We start from the raw sequence: 22,769 nt of genomic DNA, 5'->3' as shown, positions 1-22,769 counted from the left end.
TGTACCTGTGGCACATCTAAAAACTGCAGGACACCGGCCCTTGAGGACTGGAGTTTGACACCTGTGCTCTAGTGACTCACTCTTACTGAGTTTAAAAGCCTCTTGTATTTTCAGAAAAATACATTGATTACTGCCATTACCCATATCTTGATATCTTTTTGGTAGTTAAAAGACAACAAAAGATCCTTCTGGATAAGTTTAATAACAGATCAGTGTGGTTAGGTATTGAGATGGTTGACTCTGTCCTTCAGCATCTTTCCTACTGTAGGAAACATTGGTCACAGTGCAGCATAGGTGCCAGGCTGGATGTCTGAGACACAGAAACCAGGCTCATTCTTACCGCTCAGAGTCACAGAGCTTAAACAGTGTCTAAAGGTATGAACTTAACCTCTTCAGTTCCCTTTCTGTTCAGTCTGTGAGGCTGATATTAAACTTGCCTTGCACCAGTAGAGTGCATGTACTGTACATAAGCATGTACAGTACACATGCTTATACTGTACATCATACACCAAGGCAAAGGTTAGACACTATTGTAGCACACACCAGATATGTTAAGGGGCAGGAGATGTTTTTCAGTCCATAACTCTAAGAGACATTAACAAATAAAATAGAAAAATGTGATTTTAGGAACTATCTTATGTAAGTCTCTCTTAAATGAAGAGGACAAACCAAGAAAAAAATGACAATACACTTGTGTTTGTTAAATCGGTTCTTCAAACCTGTCATTCAGTCCAATAAATACCACCAGACAAAATAGAATAGCATTGGCAGATGTTATTTAATGATTTCTCATTTGCTCCGTTTCTATTATAAATATGCACCAAACTTTGTCAATATTCCGCAATGTTGGAAAAAACACAATTTCGCAATGACTGTGTTATATCAGACGCAAAATTAAAATCAATTAGTTTGTTCATACAGTAAGTTATTTACAACATGCCGTGCCATGATCCTCCAACTACTTATTTTCTTATTCTTCCTCATCATTTGTACCAGTGGGAACATCTGTTTGTTGATCATGTGGCTCGTGTGATGAAAAAAAAGTGTTTTCATTGCAGTTTTGAGAAGAAAACCAATTTTGACAGTCAAAAAAAACACCTCATCTAGCACAAAAACCTTTTATCATAAAACAAGTTTTCTCGAAATTGGCATGTTTCCAAACAAAACTATGTTACAGCAAATTTATTTTTGAAATGTCAAATTGCACAATTATATGGTCAACAGTAACACAGCTAATGTCACATGAAACATATTCAACATTTTCTTCATAAAAGAAATGTTTGTCAGAACTGTTATTGCCAGATAGCCAGTCTCTTAACTAAATGTACAGAACAGACAACTATGTGCCCAATGCACATTTAGGAGGGTGCTGGTCAGTTAGCCCCTATTCAGTTTGCAATAAATTTCCTTTCACACTAAAGTGCTTTGGTTATGGCAAGACGTTCTCTGCCATGGGATATTTAATACTCAACGTACATGACTTCATACCTGCTTTGGGAAAATTTTGCACCACTTTTGACCATCAGCAGATTTAAAGTAATTATCTATAATTTACCTCTAATCTATTTTATGAAAATGTGTTAATATAAATAAGTATCTTCAAACAGAAGGTGACTCTGAATTATTGTTTCATTTAGATAAACAAACAACGTTTATATTAAACTTCCCCAACTGAAACAATAAAAATTGGGTGTAATTTACATTAAACACATTGAGCATATTTAACAATTGTACATGAGATGCAAAACAATTCATTCATGAGTTTAGCCTTCTTGTTTCCACAATAAACTAAGGTAACAAACCAGAGAAATAAAAGTGGTTGATTATGTGGGTATGCAATGGTTTGTTTCAAAGCAGAAGTAAGAATAGACAATATAGCAATAAGTGTGTAAGAGTTGGCAAAAGCAAGAAGTGAGAGGAGCTAATATAGATGCCCCCAATTATCCAGCTTGCATGTTTTGGACCGGAAGAGAAAATTTAAATCCCGGAGGAAAAGTGAGAGAATGCAAACACGACACCTTGCTGGGATTTGAAGCCAGTGGTTTCTTGTCATGAATCAACAGAGCACAACCCTTCACTATTGTGCCTCCCAATTGTATTATTTCCATTTAATTTAGATTTTAAAGCCTCCATTTTCCCTTTAGCTGCTTTATAATTTCACCAGGTTTTCTTTTGAGGTGTCAGCTGGTTATCTTTTGCCACCCAAAGTCACTGAAATTTCTTTAGGGGAAAAGCACATTTTAGGGGAAAAGCACATTTCTTGTACTGTTTCTGTCACTACACTTATTGACACTACATGTGTCACATTATAATGCTATATTATGTGTTATGCAATTTTATAATTTTTTTATTTGAAATACTATGAAATATCCTACAGAACTGTCTTCTTGCAGGCCACTTCAAATGTCCTCATAGGTTTAGTCAAAATACATTCTTGTACAAAAATGTGACAGCTCTGGATCTCAAAATATGAGGTGTCTGTGACGTCGGAAAGTTATTTTGCTATTTGTTTATCAGAATGCCTGACAGCACTTAGCAAAATTTCTCTTAGACAAAAGTGAGCAAAACATTTCTTAGGCTTAGTGACACTAACTTTAATTTATTTAATTTGGAACTCTAAAAACTCTAAGCTCTAATATCCAGATTTAGATTAGCTTTGTTTTGGTTAATTTACAAAATTACAAAAAAAGAAAACATAATAAAAGACTATTTTACAACTAACAATATACAAAAAAAGAAATAAGGTGAAGTCAAGACTTATACTTGCCTAACCTAGTCATACACTCAGCAGTCTACAGCAGTAATCAGATATGCAATTTTACATTTTAAGGCTCATTTAAAGTACACCAAAACAGGATACAATGTGAGATCTTCATTCAACTCATTCCAGAGTTTCACATTGACAACTGAAACACATCCATATTTTACATTACTCGTTAGCTTGATCAAATATTAACAAACCTCCTAAATTACATTTACATTTTTCCAGTAAAATATTTTATTGAAAATACTTCATTTTCAGTGAAATATTTTAAAATATTGTATAAAGCATGGAGAAAAGCTGCTACATTTTAAAGTTTTACTTTGAATAAAAGCTTAACAGCTATTTTTTGTAACTTAACTAATATGTCAACAGTTGTTTTATTTGCAATAGCATTAACTTCCTTGCAATCAGCAAAAGCTGAACTTATTTTACATGGAATCGGGCTTTTATGTTTTCTGCAATACACCATGCTTCCAAATGTCTTAAAAAAAGTGAACATCTGCTTTGGTACTATGTGACTATGAAAAAAATCATCAATAATTTCTAACACATGTTGCTCCTTTAATAAATATAAACACCTCATAGATAATCAGATTAAGGCTGAAATGTTCTCCTTTGAATCTTGGAGAAACAAACTGTTTTTCTTACTTACAATTTTATGACTATCAACAGGTATGCCTGTTTTCTAACTCTGCACCAGTTTTATTCTGATAGACTGCTTCTTTTTTCATTTAATTAGTTGATTGTCAGAAGGCTGAAGAGTAAATGTACCACATATGCACTGATTCTGAAATGAAACACAGGTGATAGATTGCACAAAGTATTACATCTGCGCCTTATGGCAGAAATAATTAGACTACATTTGTCGGGCTAAACAAACCACACATTAACATATATCACAGAACATTAACAGCGTTCCATTTGCGAATTGTAGAGTCACACAAGAACATATTTGAATTTACTTGTGGTTGTAAAGCCACAAGGACGCTTTCATAAAAGCAAAAAAAAAGAAAGTTTTAAACCACATTAGGCAGTTTCTGTTGTGGAAGTGACACCATTAAGTTTACTATTCTGTTTTAGAGACAAGTAATGGACACAAACATGGTGTGTATGACTCCACATTCATCAGCTGCATATCTACAAGATTGTTAGTAGGCGTAAATGTCTCCACCTGATGAATCTTCAGTCTACTCCACCTCCTCTGGGATATATGTGGCTAATTTTTTTTGGTAAAATGTTCCACTGTGTTCATCAGCTCATCTCTAACATGCCTCTGGGATGTACAGTGGCGTTTTAGAGCCCTCCCTTTGAAAACAGCTGCCAGATGCAACCAAAGCGAAAGCAGGGTGAGTGAAGCTGCTGGCTGGCATCATTAAAGGGAAAAGATACATGCTGTTAAATTTTCTTAAAGCAAAAAAGACATCAGATTCCGATAATAATTGCTTGTGATCATGTCATAACAGTCTCATTCAATATGCTTGATTAAATGTCTGAACAGCTCTAATTGTGTGGCACAGACCAGAACTTTTGTAATGGCAGTGGCACTGGCAGACAGTAATATAAAGGTGGTAGTAACCTCCAAGCAGCAGAACTTGAAGCAACCGATCAAGTTTAAGCTTGATCGGTTGTTGAAGTTCCTCTTTTAGGTTTCATGATGTTACAGAACTGAGCTTTGTTCACTGAGAGATGTTGACCTCAACAGCTACCAACTCTACAAATCTTATTCCTCTTTTTTTGAGGAGATCATTTGTGCTTAGTCAACTAATTCTTTGCAACAATTCCTCTTTGTAATAAGTGTTGCCTTTAATGGCAACAGCAGTTCTGACAAATGCTTTGTTTCTTATACACCAGCAAAGATGGATTTTATGCTATTCAGAAAATCAGATTCTCAAACATACATAAATCAGTTTTGTTAATAATGAATGCATATTACACAATCTCCCATCTCTGTTTGCTGTTGGAATATTATGCAGGGAAAAACATCGAAGAGAACAGACCCCAAAGTGACTTCATGGAATATTTAGACTAGAAAAATGGTGGAAATATTCTAACACAGTTCTGTTACAATAACGTAGAAACATTTCAGATCCTGAAGGAGAAATTATTTTAATCTAAATTTATTCCTAACAAAGCAGAAATGGGACAAGGGACAAGCTTATTGGGAACATGGTCAAAGATCAGCAGGTGTGGAATTTCTGCCTCAGTAGATGAACAATCCAAATAAAAATTACTCTGCTTTTGGCATGAGGGAGGTGAAATCACACCTTAATGTCTAACTTGATTTCATAAGCTAAATATAAACAACTGTGATGTCAACCTTGGTTTTGGCATCACTTAATGTAATAGCAGCAAGAATTATGCTGTTAGCAGTAATTGAATATAAAGACTGAAGTATGTTTGGTAGTGATGGTGAGATGAAGCCTCATGAGGCATTGAACCACTTGAGCCAACTGGTTCGAGAAAGGGTTCATTTCTTGAAGCTTCATGTGCACACGAAACCACCTACTGGCCAGGTGTATAATCACAGCCAGCTGTATCTTAACACGTGTGATGCATTGAATTTTTGTCTATTATGGCTCTTGGGAATGACTTCACAAAAGGTGTAGGACGAAATCATTTGTCTACATAAATTATGTATACACATATGTGTATAATAAAATATTGTTTGAATGTATTCTCTGTGTGTAATTATTCCCAAAATAGTAGTGTCATGTGATATGGCATGTTGTGAAATAATGTTTTTCTGTGACTCTAGAAAAATGGCATGGGCTTAATCAGGCAGAGGACAGTGAAAGTGCTTGTGGAACTAGGGAGGGGGTAGTGAATAGGCTAATGCTTGTGTAACTTGGATGATTTCATGCATTTTTATTAAGAAACAACAATTTCTCCACAGTTTTTGGTTTCAAACGATTTCTCTTTTTTGACATTACATGGATGAGGTGTTATTATTGTACCCCAACTCCTTGGAGCACAATAAACACCTCACCTTTACAGAAAATAAGAAATAGTGAAAAATACAGTTCCTCATAAGCAAACCTAATGCATCTGCAAATGTTCAGTTCACCTTACCTTGTTAGGGCTTATCAAATCAAAATGTTCCCACTTCCTCTTCCTCTTTCTCGCCGGCTCCATCCTACTCCTATCCTGTCCTCGCACTCCTAAATCTCCTTTCTATCTATCTCTCTCCTAAACTCTCCAAACACCAAACTAACTGTCTCAAACTAAATAACCATTATCCAAACTCTGCTATCCAAACTATCAAAACTCTATCCACTCTCTCAACTGACCGCAACTCGCCTACAACAACCCACATTTTGAATGGAGCCTGTGGGGTTTCTAAAGCTGTCAAACCCCGCGCCAAAATCTGAGCCACTTCCCGAAGCAGTCACGTGGTACAGCCGGGCAGCGAGGCTTCGGACGTCATCGTTTTCGGCTCCTCCCCTAAATGAAGCAAGCCTCGATACGCGCTTTACGGAAACGCCCCCTCCATTACTCGACACACGCCTCGAAGCCTCGGCACATCACGTAACATCACTAATGTTTGGGAGGAGGGATTATACAAAATCTATGAAAGGCTGAGAAAATCAGTACAAGCAGTTGACCTGAAGGTTTTTCATGCAGATATTTTATGAACTGAAACTGGTGGAACCCTCAAGAACCAAAAGGTAGAGTGACTGAGGAGTGTACTATATAAGTTGCTTCATGCTGACATTGACAGGACTTAGTGTTGTCATGTTGAGATTAATTTGTCAAACCCACATGCGCAGAACACACTCTGGAGACGGGTAAAGGTTATGGTGATTTATTAAATACAGTGCTAACAGGTATGTACAAGGTGGTCCGGAACTGGTGCTCGTCTGCGTGGTTCTGGATCTCTGGGTGGAGATAAGACAGGTAAGAGGGGTTCAGAGATCGTGGGAATTGCAGTCCAGCCAGAGACCTACTTGCCGGTGAGCTCGTCTGAGCACGGAGAGGTGAACCGCTAGGATCCGGAGCTGCAGGCTGGAACGAGGGCGTGAGTTTCTCTAGAGGGCGGACAGGTGAGTGGAGGGAGATCTCAGACAGGTGCCGGAAAGGATCCGCTTGACCAGGGATCTGCCGCCGACAGAACTGAGGGCTGGTCTCAGGGATGTGGCCACCAACGGGTAGACTCCGCGGGGTCTCGAGGATCTTAGGTAATCTGATCAGGTTCGTAGAAGTTTGAAGAAACTCAGGGCTTCACGGAACGACAACCTAGGAAAGGAAGCACAAAAGGAGGTTACTCGGAGAACAGGTGGTCGGAGGTGAGCTACAATGATATTACCATCACAGGCTAACACTCTGGCACTGGAGTGTCGGCGGCTCCGTCCTGATAAACCCCTCCAAACAATGGTAAGTGGCAGCAGGTGTGCAGCTCCAGGTTCACGCCCTCCAGAAGGTCCCAGGATGCCCCCTGGTGGAGAAACTAGAGACCCCCCAACCAGCCTTCCCCAGATCCTAACAAGTGTAGACAGTATTGACCAGGAGTCTCAAACTCCAGTCCTCGAGGGCCGCAGTCCTGCAACTTTTAGATGTGCCTCTGCTGCACTACACCTGAATAGAATAATTAGGTCATTAGCAAGGCTCTGGAGAACTGATCTACACAAGCAGGAGGTAATTAAGCCATTTCATTCCAGTGTTTTGTACCTGTGGCACATCTAAAAACTGAAGGTCTGCGGCCCTCGAGGACTGGAGTTTGAGACCCCTGATCTTGACAGTGGGTGCAAGATACAGTTGATGTTGATGTACAGGGCATAATGAAAGGGACTACAATAACTTTGAGACTTAATCTACTGTGATGAGAGAGGAAAAGGATTAACTTTTTTTGCAGTATGCATGTTGATTGTTCTACCTGGCTCTGAAACTTTAGTGGAGAATCTTCTCTTCTCTTCAGAGAGTCAAGACTTTTTAGACTTGACCAGATTCCTAAACACATTCTACTTTTACATCTCTAAGTCTCTCTCTATTACCCCATTGAGTGAACTGAATTTGTCATATTTTGGTTGAACATTCTCAGGCTGAATCGGTACTTTGTCATTGCCTGACTGTATGGAGGAATTTAAAGGTCCATAAACTCATGGAATATATAAATAAAGAAATGATACACATGACTCAAATTCCTTCTGCTCATAGTTAAAACGGGAAGAGATTTAATGCACATCTTTGGAACCAAAACGTCACATTTACATTGTTACAGAAATCCAAAATCTCTTGACTTCTGCTTCTGACATTAGTTTTTTAAAGAGTCTCAGCTCTACTGGTGTGTATTGGGAAGCTTCGATTTAAATCTCGTTACTGCCCTTGATTTGCGTAGGAATTCTGGCTCCGTTTTACACTGGATGTGTGTTGGACTTCCTGGAATAATTTGAGACCTCTTGACCTCAACATCTGCTCCATTTCAGACGTGCCGAATAACAAGGGTGGTGTTCTTATCTGTCCAAACAGCATTCTTTCCAAGTCATATTTGGTCTAATTCGACTTCTTACGCCAGGAAAGGGAGGGGATCAGGTCAGGCTGACCTGAAAGGGGATGCCATAAGTCTTTACCAAAACAACTTCATAAATAGTATTTCCGCTTGTGATGGAAAAATTACAACAAGGTCACATCTGCTAGTCATGTTTTATGAAGTGCTTATGAACTCTCACCAAAAGAACTATTTGGGTTACATGTAGAAGGTTGGAAGTTGTTTTCTACAGCTGCATCAGAACCAGGCTGTCTCGCCCTTTGTTGTTAATTCTTTATCCTTGGTATAAAACTCATGTGTTTCTCTGCCTGACAGAGCTTTTCATCCAAACCTGCTTCATTACTGATTGTCCTACAAGCTCTCTGTATTGTGCACAATAAATGAATAAACCCAGTGTTGTATAGTAACGAAGTAAAAATACTTCACTACTTTACTTAAGTATATTTTGGAGTACTTCATACTTTCCTCGAGTATGAAAATTTTTGATGACTTTCACTTTTACTTCACTATATTTCCGAACTTAATTGCGTACTTTTACTCCGATACATTTTCAATGTGTGGTTTAGTTACTCGTTACAAAAAAGCGCGAGAGAGAAACGCAAGTGTTTTGATCCCACCTACTGATTAGCAAGTAGGCTACCGAACAAAGTCTGTAGCCTACTTGCCTGGGCTTGTTCATCACCTCCAATAGGATACACCTGTTTCGCTTCTCCCATTAAACACAAAGCAAGTCTCGCAATCAGCAGCAGCCACATGGAGGAGGAGACGGAGACCACAACGACTGCAACTACGTCGGACACGGCGCCAGGGGAACCACCAACTGGTGATGAGAGCCCATGGCCTTATTTAAACACAATATACTCTTTCGTGGGTGTTAAAGATTCGTCGTACCGCATGCAGTGTATGTTATTCCTGCCCGAAGATGTGGAAATTCTATCTTACAAAAACTCCCCGTCCAACTTGAAGAAACACATCGAGGTAACGTCTTATGAAATGGTTATAATCCTCCTGTTTCAGTAACTATAGCTTGGTCACTAGGCACTATTGTATTGTGAAACGTTGACCATAAATGAACTTTGTTTGGCATTGTTTCAGTTCCACACGTGGTGTATTTAGCTTAGGCTTAATGTTGACTGTAGCAGGCTACCTAGACTCCTCTGTTCAAGGGGGGACAGAAGCCATAGCGATAGCAATTTAGACTAAATTTAACGAATATAGGAAAGGCATGCAAGTTCAAAACCAGGTTTACAGATGCCAATAAGCTGCATTTCCCTCCCAATTCTTTTTTTCTTTTGCATAATGACCAGTTGTGTGCACCACCTACTGACTGTAGCATTGACTGATTCACTGATTTGTGAAGTAGAGTAATCGTAACAGCTCTTTTTCTTCATGTTGGCCGCATTTTCTGTGCTATTTATTTTTCTCATTTTCAGCACTGACCTTACTTGAAGGGAAAACTTAAGGCTTACAAAAACTTTGTATTTTCTGTCCTGGAGGGTATACTAAGAAGCTGGTTCAGTTGTAAAGCAGGTCAAGTTAACCTTGTGCTATAGGTAAAGCACCTAATTTTCTTAACTAAATGATGCCTGCAGGTATATCTATTAGCAGGTTTAATGTTGCCTGCACTTGGTTGGGTACATTATTTTAAGTGTATTTGACAAGTTTACCAAAATATAAAAAATGTCATTCAAACTGCATTTGCTTTGTTTTACTTTTTACTTGTACTTTTCATTACATTACTTGAGTACATCCATTTTTACAGTAATTTCCATACTTAAGTACAAGAAGTTTCAGATACTTTAAGACTTTAACTCAAGTAACATTTCAGTCAGTGACTTGGACTTTTACCAAAGTCATATTTTGGAGAGGTACTTATACTTTTACTTGACTCTGAGATTTCAGTACTTTATACAACACTGAATAAACCTGATTGAGTGATTTCACCTGAACAGTGCTTGTAAATAATATTTTTTCCACGACACGCTCTAACAACTGACAGCCAGGTTCAGATAAATCTTTCTTTTTTTTAATCGCCCTGCAAGGGGTCTTTTTTGTGGGCTCTAGTGTCCCTTTTTCAAAGTAAGCTGACAGGAAAGGGGGAAGGCATGCGGTAAACGTCGTCGGGTCCGGGAGTCGAACCCGCGACAGCTGCGTCGAGGCCACGTTGCCTCTGAATGTGGGTCCCGCTAACCCCTCCGCCACGACGGCACGCCCCCAGATGAATCTTTGTGATGTCACTTTTTCAAGGGAAATTTTCTCAGATCTAATCTGAGTTACACTGTGTAATAGAGCTCCTTTGTGTTGAAAATTTAGTTACTTGATTATTCTTTTTTGCAGCACTCATCTATTTTCATTCACACTCTTTATAATGCTGCCTGGGCAGATGTCAGGTTCATGTCTCATTTGTTCAGCTTTGCAAGATTCCTGCTCTCAGTCTGTCATTAATCAGCATGTTGGTACCTTGAAGTTGCTGCTTTCCTCTGCAGAAAGGCGTTCTGACAGACAGCCAAAGACTGCTCAGAGGTTTGGCACAAAGGATTGCTTCTGCAGCAAAACGTAGAAATAAAGAAACTTATCATCTATTGTGTCAGTCATTTTCACTGCTTTGTTTTTAGCTTAAAGGCCCACTATTATGCTTCTTTGAACATTTATTATACGTCTGTGAGCTATACAAAACATAAAATATTTAAAAAATTATTCTCAGATATTGAAATTTCACCTGATCAGTTCTGCCTATTTTGAGCTAATTTACGAATGAACTGTTTTAGAACTACATCACGATTATGAAAATAAGCTGCTGCTGGCTGAGCCCTCCTCCTAACTCAGTGTTTATATTAAAACCTCAGACGTGTGAAAATGGCTACAAACAGATGCACAGTGGTACAACCGTACATGTTTGACCCCGAAGCAGAAGTGGAGCCTCCTAAACAACCATCATGCCACAACCACAGAAAGATTAAACTCTGCGGATATGATATATTGTTATTAATTCAAACTCTGAGGATTCTGCTTTGCTTCAGTGCCATGATCTGAAGTCAAGCAGCTGACATCAGCAAAACAAATGCATTTTTTCCATAAGTGCGACCTTTTTTAAAATATATATTTGAGAGCTCAATGAAGAAGCATCTCACTCAAAATGTAGAGTATCACTTTCAGTTCCAACAGTAAATGTGCAAATATTCTGGGTAATGCAACATGGGACATATAGGACTAACAGACACTATCGTTCAGCATTAAATCTGCAAATCTGTGGCTGCCTTTACAGACAACCCAAATGCCATATGGCGAAAAGTTTTATGGTTCACTGAGATTAGGACTCATTTGTTCAGTCACATTGACAGAAATGATAAAAAAAAAAGTCAAACAGCCCCTTTAATTACTTCTGTAATAAATATGCCGCTATGATCATTTTGTCCATTCACATCACATGATTGATCCATTGAAAACACAAGCCATGTGTGCTGCATTTATCTGTGCAGTTTTTGAGATGTGTGGGGAATTTCATCAAGAAACTAAGCCTTATATCATGATGACTTTCTGCAAGCTGTTTCATCTCATTTTAGCATTTCAAATGCAAACTAATTTGCCAAGCACCATCTTCACACTGCTTTGTTATGAGCTGTGCTTCCATTCACCATATAACTGCACAATTTGACATTTCAAAAATAAATTTGCTTAATAGAAACACTGCAATTAAAAAAAATAACTTGTTTTATTTTATTGATAATGACCGACAGCACTAAGACCCTCCTCTTGGCTCTGATTGGTTGTTTCAAGTAAGCACTGGGAGCTCTGGGAGAGTGCAGGGGAGCTTGATTTTTTACAGCGTATCTTTCTCATGCTATACATTCATGGCACAATGACAGTTTTAATAAATATGTAGAATTTATTTTTTTTTTTTTTACATAAAAGTCACATACTGTAGCATTAACCAACTATTAGACAGGGGGTGTCCATGTTTCTGAAAATGTATTTACAGCTTTAATTGGCAATAATTTATTGTGTCTTGTTTTTGAAGGTAATTAAAGGTTAAAGTACTATGATCGTTCCATGCTGAAAAAAAGGAGTCCAAATGCATAGTTAATTGCCTAAAATAAATGTCATGGTTGTATTCCTGTCTCTCTTTGAAAGAATGCAGTGGAGATCTACCAATACAAATGTACAAAGGAACAATGTCCTTTGTACATTGTACTTTAAATAGTTATTTAAAGACTCTTTTCCACTAAGAGTCTTCAAATAACTATGAACAATTACTGTGTGATCAGATACATAAAAACAGGGACACAGCTCACCAAATAGTAGCTGCCTACATGTATCGGAAGGAGCATCTGTGAGCATGTCTGACTGCCAACATTGTAAATAAGCAAGTGCTTGCATGTGTAGGGGTGTGTGTGTGTGTGTGTGTGGGCGTCTGCGTGTGTTGGTGTGAAGATGAATGACTGTAGATGTGTGTTTGATACAGACCAGATGGGGGATGAAACATCAGATGTTTCTTTTGCCGACTCCTCGTTTTTCATGATGACCAGAGGACGGTCATGTGAGAACACTTACTTGACAGCCTCACTTTCAACCACTCTGAGCCAACCATACAAGCCTTCTCAGGCTTCCCTGAAAAAAAAGTATTGTTTTCTTTGGCTCAAGCAACACAAAAGTCCATTGAACTTGTGTGTTGCTTCAAGAGTTTAGACAGCTGCTTCCCAAAATAAAATGTCTTTATCTATTTTAAACAGTCTTTAATCAGTCAAGCAGCTGCCTCATTTCTTTGTGTCTTCACTTTCTTTAAGTGTTTTTAGATTTCTAAATAAAGATTAACTTCAATGAAACAGTCAGCTGAAAAAGTAGAAGAGCCAACTAGATTCTGTTTCAGGTGTAACAGTGTGATGTTTTGCAGTCTGCAGATAGAAGAGGGGTGGGGGGGCTTCATCTGTTTGAACAGAAAAATAAGCTTTTATGTCATGTAAAAGTCAAAAACATCTTATGATCACATTCATGGGTCATTGCAGACAACTCAGTGTAACTTGGGATTTCTCAAATTTTCAAATTCCCGTCTGGAAAAGTAAATTGGAATCCACCTCAGACGCCTGCTTGCGTCTGAGGTTTCTTTCATACAACAAAGTATTAGGGCCAAACTTGTAAACATCTTGCAATTTTTTTCAATTATATTCTTATCGTGGCCCCAGTACTCTTACATAAAAGATTACATGCAAGATTATATTTATTAGGTAGCCTATGATCAGTGATGGCATAGTTACTTTTTGAAAAAGTAACTTTAATCGGATTACTGATTACTCTTTGAAAAAGTAACTACTTAGATTACTGATTACTTGATTTGGAAAGTAACTAAGTTACGTTAAAAGTAACTTTTTTAGTTACTTTCTGCATCTGTTGACAATAATGTACTTTACGTATCCTATGTCTGACGTCATGACGCAAGCTTCATCAGGGACAGATCCTGTAACAACCAGGGTGCTGTGGTGGCACAGAGGTAGAGGACAACCCACATAAAGAGACCGTAGTCCTCGATGAAGAAAGCTAAATATAAATTTTAAAAACGATTTAAATGAATAGACTTTTTTTTCCCACAAGAAAATTTGTGAGATTACAAAAAATCCCAGTTAAAGTATTAATCAAAGATTAATAGTGTGAATATAATAGTAGTAAGTAATATAATAATATATAGTAATATAATAATAGTAAGTGATAGGTATTTTTGTGTACCTAAAATACAAAGAAAGAACCACAGACAACGTTTGAGTTTTCAACCAAGCTTTTGCAAAAGGAGAAGACACAGCAAATTGCTCCTCTGAACAGCTCACCATGTGTTCTGAAGCTCTGCAGTAGAACTTGCCTTTTATTAACACAAAACAAAAGAAAGGGGGCTGGTGCTGATAAGATTAGGAGCCCCCAGGAACTAACACAAACAAAAGCAGTTTTACGACTAAGGAATCTCTACGTAGGGGGGGGCACAGAGTATAAACAAACACAGGTTTACAACTAAGGAATCTCTCAGAAGACCATCTTCAAAGAACATGTTTTAAGGGTTAAAGAAAGGTTAGCTCTGTCTCACACACATGTTCACTTTAACCAATAGATGACCCTAGTAACACTACTAATGTAACAATGATAATAAAATTATTCTAACAGTAAGTGTATGAATAACTTCTAATAGTTTTCCATCCATGTCTATTATATGTGGTTATTATGTTTTAAAAGATCTAATTAATGATGCTATCTTTCTTCAAAATGTTAGATGTACACATTCTGAATCTTTTGTGTTCAAAAAATTTATTTTTCTAAAGTTCAAGTCTGTTACAATTGTGAAATCATGCTAGTCTTATTTTATTTCGCAAAAAAATATACATATCTTTATTGAAATGTAATATCAAAAGGTTTTGGTGCAAAGGTTGAGGTTTTTGTAATGGTTCCATTTCTTTGAAGAAGGATTGTTTTCCTTCTTTTTTCAAGGAAATCAAACTAAGACTTGGGGATATGAGGAAAGTCTAATGTCCTGATATATTTTTGCTATATCACGATGCACAATATATATCATGATATTCTTACATGAGGTCCAATGTTATTTTAAACTAGACTCCTTGCAGCATGATGTCACCCATGCAAGTTCCCATCCCCATTTCCCTGCTAGACTTAAATGTAAGGTCATATAAAAAGGAATGCAGTATTTTGCTATGAACTGTCTACACTATGACTAGATAACAAGGAGAGAAATAAGTTTTAACTAAGAAAAAAAATTGGGAAGTACAGTAGGTCAGTTATGCTTGACTTTGACAAGCAAACAGACTTAACAAATAGATGTGCTGTGGAATAAGGTGTGTTTTGGTTCAGCTTAAAAATAAACAAGGTGATTAAATTGTTTAAATTAATCAACAATTGCTGTGTTAGCGTGGCAAATAGCAGCAGCGGCTAATCTACCACAGCAATCACTTATTAATAATCGCAAAATACACGTCAAGCCTAAAAACCCAAAACTGTAACGGACTGAATGTTCTGTTCTATGTGGGGGTAATGGTTGAGTGTTTTTGGTGCTGAATCCTGATATAAAAAGTTGTGTTGCGTCAAGAAAACCCGAGCTCATCCCACTTCCCCATGCTGGAGATTTAAGTTTAACAGTAATAATAAATAAAGTTATCTTTAAAATGAATCACTCAAGTGACATCTAGGCCCAACAGTAGACTTGAATGTCACTAAAATAATTCTGGTTGTGTGTGTTGTTTTTGTCTCCTGCAAACTTTGCTTTAATTCTATGTCTTTTTTCTATCTAATCATAAGAAATCATAGTCAGTCAGAGAGAGTCATGAAACAGGAAGAGCAGGTTTCCTGGAAAAAGAGGAAGTAAGTTTCCAGCCTGCAGATTTATAAAAATAGTTGAGACTATTCCTTATTTTAAAGCATGAAAGTTTTAAAGAATGAAAGTCTAAACATTTTGAGTAATTTGATAAGATTCAAAGTAAAATACTTATATTAATATTGGTTTACTTGTAATAATACTTACACTTACATTTGTGGGAACACTTACAAGAAAAACAAGTAACTGTAACTTTGGTATCAAATAATTAGAATCATGGATTATTCTTGGTTTCTTTTCAGAAAACATCTGTAATAACTCACATTAAGATTATAAGAGTAATTAATAAGTTATGGTTATAAAATTATAAATGAAAGCTAAATCAGAGAAGCTAGAGAAGTTATAAATGTGATTTTGACATTTAACCTGAAATGGTGTAAAATGGTGTAACTGCAATTAAACATCACCGATATGTTGGAGGTAGATGGTAGGTGAAAGATTAAAGGAAAAAGGGGAACTAACAGGAGAGCAGAGATAATCAACGCCTTATTTAGAAACAGATTGTTGAACAACGTAAACGTTTCAGAGAAGGGGTTGTGCAGGCAATGGACATAGGAGGTTGAGGAACCCTGAGACATTAGCACAGACATCAGGACATAATGTCTCTTAAGACAGTGATGGGTATGAGATCATCTGTCCAAGCAGTCAGCCAATTAAACAAGCACAGCAACAGTGCTAGCCAATGCAAACGCACCAAAAGGTGGATAAACCCTATAAAAGGTGGGTGCAAAAGAGGAATCTTTGGTTGGATTCTCCAGGCAGCTTCGAGCCAAGATCGAGATGGACAAAGAACTCTGCAGCTGAAGAAGAGCCGGGGCTACAGAGCCGAAGACTGTCCTGCGCATGGGGACCAACCCGTCAGCCCCACAACCTGTGGCTTCAAATCGCACTTCTCTCATCAGCTGGGTTCAGACCCCAAAGACAAAGATGAAGATAAAGGCAAAGACAAAGACCAAGGCAAAGGCAAAGAAGAAGAACTGGTGCCTTCCTTCCTGCCAGCACCCAAGTCCTGTGTGACCTCACCATCCATGCGGAGAAGAAGTTCATCAGACCTACAGAGATCTCTGCCTTCCTCGATCAACTTCCTCCTCCTGCTGCAACACCTTCTTCATCATCAGGCCAGGTCTGGGGTTCGAAACGCCATACTCCGTCCATCTCTCTCAAAGGTTCCCTTTTTAGTTCTCAGTGTCAGCATTAGGGAAAGATAGACTAGATGATTGATTTTACTTATTTGATTATTTCTGCTACTGAATTAAGCTGTACTGACCCTTGCAAAACTGCCTTCCTAATAAAATATTTAGCATAAAGAAAATCTAAAAGATGTTGTGGACATTCAATTAATGAGTCACCTTAAAGTTCTTTGATGGTTGTAAAATAGCTATGATGTTTGATTCTGGAGAGGAAAAAGTGGAAAATGTTTTTAGGTTGCTGGTAGCCCATATGTAAAACAACATCCTTGGGACTCGCCCGAGTCACTAAAACCAACCTGGTTCAATAACAAATGCAAGTTGTAATATAGAGAAGGAGCGACCGTTAACAGGTGTGCTCTGTGAAACTAGTTGGCTGTAGGCTGCTCAGTCTGGCTAATTCACAGGGGGAAGAAGGTTGGGACACCTGGATGTAGGCCGTCAGAAACCAGGCGAATCGCTTCTCGAAACCAGCTTAACCAGAGTTTACTTCAGTTCTGGACAGGGTAAATCCCAGCAGATTTAGGAAACTCAATTAACCCATTAGATGGAGAGCTGGTAGCACATCTCCCCTCTCAGACGAGGAAGTAGAGAGTGAGAGAGTACAGAAAGAAGGGGTGGGGGTGTTTCGCAACAACAGTTGTCAGTTGCTATGGCAACGAGTCTACCTGTAGCATAAAGCCGACAGAGAGCGAGAAAACAAAAGAATGAGTAGTTTTGAGTTATTTTTGCCATTGCATAGCACTAAATTAATCATACCTACGTCTCCAGGTTTCACTATAACGGACAAGTTCTACCGCGGCAGCGCGGCTATGAACGGCATGTAAAAGAATAGTCTGATTAGTCTGAGGTGAAATAAATTGGTACTGTGGCGGTTACAATGTATATATTTCACACCCGAATGTACACTCTTATTGTGAAGGGGAGAAGGTGAGGTGAGAAGACACCAACGGTTGTCCTACATTTTCTATTTTTGGTATTGATTGGAAGACATTGAGAATAAAACAAGACTCAAATTATTTTTTCGCCTTTTTCTGCTGACTTCCACATTGGTGACACCGAACATCTGCGAACATCCGAGCATGTTTTTTAACGAGAACTCACCAGGTGCTGCTGCTGGTTCTCCGCCAGCTGTGGTTTCGGACCCAGTTTCTTGCCAGGCAGCCATTACTCCAACCACTGCTTCTGTTTTTACTACCATTATCAAGCTTCTAAAGTTCTGGCAGCACGATCCAGAACCATGGTTCCAGCATGTGGAAGCCCAGTTTCATCTCCGTGGGATACCACAGAAGAGACCAAGTACTTCCATGTACAGTAGTTGCTGTGTTGGATTTCGTTTCCACCCGCCATCTGATGGGTCTGCTGAGGAACCCACCAAGCGCTAACAAATACAGTGCGTTCAAAGAGAATCTGCTTCGGCTCTACCAACTGTCAGACACAGAGTGGGCCGATCGCTTGCTCTCTCTGAATGGCTTGGGGGATCACAAGCCCTCCAAGCAGATGGAGAACATGCTGGCATTACTTGACTTGGGAGATGTTTCCTTTTTATGCATTTGTTTCTGCGCCACCTTCCTCCACCTGTTCGCACCGCTCTGGCCAGCTCTCTGCTGATCCGGACAAAGGATTGTCGCTCCCTGGCTGAAGAAGCGGACCGGATTTTGTTGGCTTCCAGCCAGTATGAAAGAATTTCTACCAGGTGTGACTCAAGGAGAGTCGGAGCCTGTTGATGCTGTGGCTGAGGTGACGGAGCGACGAAAGGACAACGTTCAGTGCTTCTACCATCGCCGGTTCGGAGTGAAGACGAAGCGCTGCATTCCTTCATGTTTGTTCGTGCGTCAGGGAAATGACAGCGCCAGCGCTTGCTAGCAGCTGTGTATGCCGGCAACTTGGACAAGCTGCTTTTCATCATGGATGAGGTCTCTGGACTGCGTTTCCTGGTGGACTCGGGTGCACAGCGGAGTGTCGTGCCCGTTTTGTGTGAAAGTAACGGACTGCAGCTGGATGCGGCTAACGGCACCCCAATTCGCACTTTTGGATTGAGGTTGGTGACCTTTGGTTTCAACGGACGTCAGTTTCAGTGGGACTTTGTAATAGCTTCTGTGTCTACCTATTTTGGGAGCAGATTTTTTGTGTGCTTTTAGGTTAATAAGACATGTTATTAATAGCTGCTTAATAGATGCTGTGTCTTTTGATACATACCCCTGTAAACGTAGTGGTCCCGGCCATCGACTCCTTGCCAACATGCTTGCCACAGGTGATGAGTATCAGCATCTGTTAGCAGAGTTCCCATCTTTAACAGTTCCCACATTTTCTGCTACCATGGCAAAGCATGGGGTGGAACATTGTATACCTACGGTCGGTCCACCGTTTTTAGCGCGAGCGCGCCGTCTAGACACAGCTAAGTTAGCAATAGTGAAAGAGGAGTTTGCAAACATGGAGTGTCTTGGCATTGCACAGTGCTCCAAAAGTCCATGGGCATCTGCACATGGTTCCCAAAGCAGTCAGGGGTTGGCGACCCCGTGGGGATTTTTGGCGCCTTAACAACAAAACCAGTAATGACAGGTACCCAATTCCTCACATTCAGGACTTTTCTGCCCGCCTGGCTGGAGCAACCATTTTCTCTAAAGTGGACTTGGTTACCATCAGGTTCCAGTGCATCCCTTGGATGTACCCAAAACCGCAGTTATCACGCTTTTGGTCTTTATGAGTTTTTATGCATGCCCTTCAGTCTTAAAGGCGCAGCGCAGACTTTCCAGCAGCTAATGGATTCGGTCTTGCAGGGTATGCTGTTTTTGTTCGTCTATTTGGACAACATATTGGTGGCTAGTCCCTCTGCGGAAGAACACATGGTGCTCCTTTGTCAGCTATTTGTGAGACTCAGTAAACGTGGCTTGACCGTGAACCCAGCTAAATGCCAGTTTGGACTGCTTGCTGTTGAGTTCCTGGGACACAAAGTGTCTTCTCAAGGGGCAGTTCCCCTACCTGGTTGAAGCGGGCGGTTCCCCTACCTGGTTGAAGCAGTTTCCACTTTTCCCCACCCTCCCTAAGTGAAGCCCCTGCAGAAATTTTTGGGGATGGTAAACTTTTATAACCGTTTCATCCCACAGGCAGCTCTCCTCATGCACCCCTTGTATGAAGCACTTAGAGGGAAAAAATGGGACCAGCAGATAGAGTGGATCCCCGAGAGGGATGATGCCAAATAGGCTTTGGCTAATGCTGCGCTTTTGGCTCATCCATCTCCAGTGGCTCCTGTGGCTCTAACAACTGATGCCTCTGATTAAGCAGTTGGGGCAGTTTGTGAGCAATGGGTTGATGGTGCCTGGCAACCCCTTGCTTTTTTTTAGCAGGAAACTCTGGGATGCTCAAAAAAAATCTAGCACCTTTGATAAGGAACTGCTTGCATTTTTTCTGGCAACATGGCATTTCCACTTCATGCTTGAGGGCAGGGACTTTACTGCTTTTGTTGACCACAAGCCTCTCACTTTTGCAATGGCAAAAGTTTCTGAACCATGGTCGGCTCGGCAACACCGGCATTTGTCTGCCATTTCAGAGTTCACCACTGACATTCAGCATGTGGCTGGCAAGAATAATCTGGTGGCTGACTGTCAATCCAGAGCAAAGTTTGCTTCTGTGAATTTAGGTGTGGACTACCTCGCCATGGCCACAGACCAACTGACCAACCGGGATATTCTGGCCTTTAAAGCGGCTGAATCCAGTTTGCATTTAGAGGAAGTCTCCTTTTATGAGAGTGGCGCAATGTCTCGACTGGCAAACCTCGGCCTTTGGTCCCTACAAGTTGGCGTTGGCAGGTTTTTGATGCAGTTTATTCCCTTTCACACCCGGGCATTAAAGCTTCTGTTAAACTGGTAGGGGCAAAGTTTGTGTGGCCGGGACTCCATAAAGATGTACAGACATGTTTGGCTTGCCAGCATGCCAAGGTGCAACAGCACACCAAGTCTCCACTGAAGCACTTTTCTTTTCCGCAAAGGAAGTTTGAACATGTGCATGTGGACTTAGTGGGGCCGCTTCCACCTTCCAGAGGTTTTACCTATCGCCTGACGATGGTGGACAGAACTACTCGGTGGCCGGAGGCAGTTCCGCTGTCGTCAACCACTTCGGTTGATGTGGCTCTGGCATTTATCTCCTCCTGGGTGTCCCGGTTTGGTGTGCCATTGGATTTGACCTCCGACAGAGGTCCCAGTTCACTTCAGAGTTGTGCACTGCAGTGGTAGAGATCCTTGGGGTTAACTCCACCGTACTGCTGCCTACCATCCGCAGGCCAATGGTCTTTGTGAGAGGATTGCACTGCACAATGAAGGCTTCATTGTGGGCCTCATTGGTGGATAATAGCTGGATAGATCGCCTGCCTTGGGTTTTGTTGGGCCTGTGTTCGGCTCCAAAAGATGACCTGCGGTTTTCTTCACCTGAGTTGGTCCTGGGCCAGCCTTTTATGGTACCAGGAGAATTCTGGGTCCAGCGGGATCGGTTGATTCCCAGGGGAGTAGAACAGTTCTAAATGGGGAATCTAGCACATCACTGCCTTCCACAGGTGTTTGTGCCAAAGGACCTAATGTCTGCCAAGTATGTATTTATCCACCATGACTCACACTGCTCACCACATCAGCCTCCTTACGATGGTCCATTCCGTGTTTTGGAGAGGGGACCTAAGGATTCTTTGGTGGAGTTGGGGGGTAATCAGGAGAGTATTTCGGTGGACCATTTGAAGCCAGCTCATGTGTTACCAGGGGACCCAGTTGAGTTGGTTCAGCCACCTCGCTGTTGTTGTCCCCCAGTTTCTTTACCCACTCTTCCGGGTCCTTCCCGTGCAGCTGGTTTGTCCCCCTCAGGTGGAAAGTTTGGTGGCAGTTGATCAGGAGAGTCTCTTTCAATTTCAACCACTTCCTGTGAAAAGAAGCCGTGGTGGCAGACTTATTAAACTCCCTAGTTGTTACCGTTAGTTATTTCAATTGTTTTGTTTGTCGCTGCTGTTTAGTTTCGCAGTGAATTTTACAGCGAAAGTTTATTATTTGAACGACAATTTATACTCGATAGTTGCAATATAGCCATTTTAACTATCGCAAATTGAAAATATTGCGATATATCGAGTATGCTCAATACATCGCCCAGACGTAAATCCAACCAGTTAAAAGACCCAAGTCAATATTTGAAGCAGGGAAAATTGCAACTAATGGCTGGGAGACTGCAGCCCCCATCCTGTTATTTTAAATTGTGCATGATTCACAAAGATAAATAAGGAATAAGAACCTGAGAGAACAGTAAGCCAGAAACATGGATGAATTTCACAGAAAGTGGAGGTTAGATGTTGAGAGTGAACATTAAGAGTCATATGCAAATCAGCTTGTGTCAAAAAATTCAGAGATTGATGGGAGGGAGATATAGGAACGAGAGCTGCAGATTATAGCCTTTAAAACAAATGAGACACTTCAATCGCCATGGCAAGAGAGCAGGGTAGACAGATGGGTAGGTGAAATACAAAACACAAACTTCAGAAACAAAAAGAAGTTGAAGCTGTAAAAGTTTGGAGAAGAGAGCAAAGCAAGAGTAAGCGGAGAGGAAGAAGGCAGCAGCAGAAGGTGTCAGCTTGAAGCAGGTTAATGAGCCAACATAAAACAGAATTACAGAGCGAGGAAAGTAATTAACACAGTTACATACTGACCTGAGAGCTGCAGGTAGAGAACCACCTGCATTATAACACCCACACACCCACGCCAGCACTCACACACACAATAAGCCTCCAGTCAGACTGTAAAAAAATTGCGAGAAGGCAAAAAAAAGTACTTCTACACAAAAATATGTGTAAGGAGGTTTTTCTCTGAGATTTGAAATTTAGAAACTGCATTGATTAAAATTATTCCCTCTAAAATATTGAATCCGTAGCTCTTCTGTAAAATCGCCACTACAATTTCCCCAAAACGCTGCATAAGAGGCTTGTCACGGCTGGTGAGGCACTGA

At 40.2% G+C, this 22,769-nt stretch overlaps 2 long non-coding RNA genes and 1 pseudogene across 3 annotated transcripts; 1 reads left to right on the top strand and 2 right to left on the bottom strand.

The window, feature by feature from the left end:
- Positions 1-1,466: 1,466 nt before the first annotated feature.
- LOC116727873 (uncharacterized) lies at positions 1,467-14,200 on the bottom strand. The gene is made up of 3 exons (XR_004340881.1): positions 14,010-14,200; positions 2,823-2,831; positions 1,467-1,480 (listed from the first exon to the last, which is right to left on the bottom strand). It is a non-coding gene; the product is annotated as an uncharacterized LOC116727873 (long non-coding RNA).
- Positions 6,551-7,243, bottom strand: LOC116727872 (uncharacterized). Of its 2 annotated transcripts, none has more exons than XR_004340880.1 (3): positions 7,068-7,243; positions 6,709-6,997; positions 6,551-6,639 (listed from the first exon to the last, which is right to left on the bottom strand). It is a non-coding gene; the product is annotated as an uncharacterized LOC116727872 (long non-coding RNA). The 2 variants fall into 2 exon arrangements; XR_004340879.1 differs by having other exon boundaries at positions 6,709-6,980.
- Positions 14,201-18,473: 4,273 nt separating the features above from the next.
- Positions 18,474-21,312, top strand: LOC116728789 (uncharacterized; annotated as a pseudogene).
- The last annotated feature ends 1,457 nt before the right edge of the window (positions 21,313-22,769 follow it).

Source organism: Xiphophorus hellerii, chromosome 11, assembly GCF_003331165.1.
Source record: "Xiphophorus hellerii strain 12219 chromosome 11, Xiphophorus_hellerii-4.1, whole genome shotgun sequence".
NCBI lineage: Eukaryota > Metazoa > Chordata > Actinopteri > Cyprinodontiformes > Poeciliidae > Xiphophorus > Xiphophorus hellerii.
The sequence above is the reverse complement of the archived record's forward strand: the minus strand, read 5'-3'. Positions and strand labels throughout refer to the sequence as shown.